Source organism: Triticum dicoccoides, chromosome 5B, assembly GCF_002162155.2.
Source record: "Triticum dicoccoides isolate Atlit2015 ecotype Zavitan chromosome 5B, WEW_v2.0, whole genome shotgun sequence".
NCBI lineage: Eukaryota > Viridiplantae > Streptophyta > Magnoliopsida > Poales > Poaceae > Triticum > Triticum dicoccoides.
This window is the reverse complement of record NC_041389.1, coordinates 260587582-260591022: the sequence shown is the minus strand read 5'-3', so window position 1 is coordinate 260591022 and position 3441 is coordinate 260587582.

The window sequence follows — 3441 nt, the reverse complement described above, 5'->3', positions numbered from 1 at the left end:
CCCCGACTCGATGCCACATCGATCTAGCATGTAACACCTCATATCGCTTTGCGGCCTCACGCACGGTATCCCCACGGTGTCGCCTTACCTTTGCCCGGGACCGTTTGCGCATTTTGGCACACGTATATGATGGTGTCGCTAGCATCCATATGATAAAGAGCCCGGGCTGACATGGCTAGTCGTAAACCCAAAGTGGCACTAACTTACAGGGACAGGCATCCATGACCCAGCATCGAACGTGTCGGTCATCAGCGAGTGAATCCAGGCTGTAGCACTGGGCTAACAGGACTCCGGTGAACCGGGCTGTAGCGGGCTAGCAGGACTCCGGTATTCATCGCGTGACATTTCCCCGAAGGGACAGACATAGGATCGAAGAAGGACACATGCCGGCCTGCCTAAGTGTTCCGGAGCAGTAGCAAGCTACCAGGGCTCAGTGGAAGCACTAGGAGACATTTCCCGGTAAGAGAGGCTACTAAGAATAAACAACTAGATAGTCAGATCCCACACATAGCAATACACATTACACGTACGCATAACATGCAAGTATGTGCTGTACAACATGGCATCACAGCATAACTCAACAACTCATATAGATAAAGGCTCAGAAGAGCCGGCATAGCAATTATTGCAAACAGGGGTCACAAGACCCATCATACAGAGCATACAAGCAACAAGCGGAAGCATTACATGTCTGGGTACAGACATCTACAAAAGAAAAAGGCTGAAGAGCCTGACTATCTACAACATCCGATCAAGATCGTAGCTGAGGTACTAGCTACTAGTCGAAGTCCACGAGAACACTAGTAAGACCGAAGTCTCCGCTGCAAAAACATAAATAAAGCAACATGAGTACAAAGGTACTCAGCAAGACTTACATCAGATCCTATCATACATGCACTTGTATCAAGAGGGTAACGTGGGGTTTAGTTGCAGCAAGCCAGCTTTGACTCTATGGCTATCCTGTTCTACGACTACCAGAAACTCTTGAGGTGAAACAACGTACACGAGTCCACTAATCACCACACAATACACTACTATGGATTCATCCCCGTCTCCCTACGAGAAGGCCATCCATAGCACTCACACTTGTCTTGAGCATTTTAGAGTATCCACTTTAAGTTGTCTATGTACCATGTAAGCATCCAAGAAGTCCATAACCGCGGACCCGGCTATTCGAATAGATCATGTTAACCCTGCAGGGGTGTACTTCTTCACACACGCTCTCGCCACTTACCGCCATGTACACGTCATGTATCTCGGCAACCTTCAAGTGGAAGCCTGGCGAGGGTGTCGGCCACGACCTGACTAACCACACAAGACTCTAGTCCAGGTTTATCGCCTATTCGGGTTTCATCCGCAAGGAGATCCGGCCGGGGTGTCGCTCACGGCCCCAAACGATGTGTACAGGGTTCCCGAGCCCACCATCCGGGTGCCACTCGGTACACCAGGCCACGTGTGCCTAGTCTGTCCCAAGCCCACCCTGCCGGGTGCCACTTGGTAGAAAAATAGCACTACCTACAAACACCAGAAACTAGTTGCGACTCCTGGACAGAGATCAAGTTGGTTAATAAGTCGAGTGGGCTTGGAGCGCCCGGAGCCCAATGTGTGGTAGTATCGAGTCATTGGACAACATACACAGAACTCAGGGCTTAAGGACGGTTCCAGTGAGACAACCCACCATGTACTCCTACATGGCCTCTCACCGCTACCTTTACCAAATCGTGTTCACACACTTCACTCTCAGCATCAGAACATATCGTAACACTCCAATTCATTCCCAATGAATCAGACCTGACACAACTCTAAGCAATAGCAGGCATAGCATGGTAGGAACACATCAGTGGCTTCAATCAACTCCTACACATGCTAGTGGGTTTCAATTATTTACTGTGGCAATGACAGGTCATGCAGAGGAAGGGGTTCAACTACCGCAGCACAAAGTAGCAGATGAATCGTTGTTGTCCTAATGCAATAACTGAGAGCAGGAGCGAGAGAGTAGGGTTTTATCGAGATGAACAAGGGGGTTTGCTTGCCTGGTAAAACAACAAGGGAGGCACTGCTTCACAGACAGGTACTCTGGAACGTCTCCGGAGCAGGACCTATCGAGAAGGAACGGTGCCGGCAATCAAAACACAATCATATGCAGCAATATGATGCATGAACATGGCATGTAGATGTGATGCTATTGAGCTAATGCAACTAGTAAACATTTGGTTTGAAGTCCTTTTGAACCAAAGGTTCAAATGCATTTCTAAATTAAGTCTCTTATATATGCCCTAATGTGTTTTCCCATATTCAGCATGTATAAGTTGGTTTTTCATGCATGAAACTAGTACAGATGGAAAGATTGCATTTTTCTGATAATTTTTCATATATAAATTATTTAAATCTGAGCTACGGTTGAATTGTTATGAATTTTTGAAGTTTAAATCATTTTCTGGATTTTCTGAATTATTTTAATTCCAGAAAATATATAATTGCGTCAGCATGACGTCAGCACGACGTCAGCGGTCAACTGGGCTGGTCCGGTCAAACCTGACGTGTGGGACCCACACGTCAGTGACAGGGGTGTTAACAGGGGTTAATTAATTTAATTAAAAGGTTAGGGGGGGTCGGGCCCACTGGTCAGCGACCCTGGGGGGTCAAACCCGGTCATCTCGCCGGCGTTTAGCCGCCGGCGAGGCCGAGCGCGGCGGAGGAAGTGCATTTGCACGTTACGGCCACCAAACGGGAGGCGGAGAGCATCTACGAGCTCCTGGGAACGAGCCGCAGCTCTTGGTGGTGATGGTTGAGCTCGGGGTGGCCGGAGACGTCGCCGGCGATGAATTTGGCGGTCGCCGGAGCTCGGGCGCCGATGGAAACGGCGCCACCGTGCACGGGAGGAACAACGGGTAGCAACTACGCGTTCTGCAGGCTCCCACAAAGCCAACGGGCATATGCACGGGGCCGATTGGCCACCGGAGCCTCGTCGGCGACGAGTTCGTGCGGCGGTGTGCTTCGGGCATCATGGGAAGTGGTGCTACAACGAGCGCTAGGCCGTGGGGATAGGGGGAAACGACGGAGGAGCTCACTGGGAGGTCGAAGCGCAGCTCAGTGGGCCTGGGGATGACCTAGACGGCGCGAATCGAAGACGAGGTCACCGGCGGCCGAAGGTTGAAGAAGAGCTCGAAGTCGACGCTGCAGGGCTTCCGGCGGGGCGTGGTTCGGTGAGGGGAGTCGAGGACGACGTCGCGGAGCTCGTGGGCACAACCGAGGGGCGAGGGGGTGGCTGTGGCCGTGGTGGTTCTCGTCGGCGGCGGCGGCCGCGTTCGGTGGAAGTGAGGGGGAGCCAGAGGAGGGGAGGAGGGCGAGGGAGAGTGAGAGCGGTGCGGGGCAGCTGCGTGGCTTCGTCCGGGGCATCGAGGGCGAGAGAAGGAAGCAGGAGGTGGCCAGCAGGGGGGG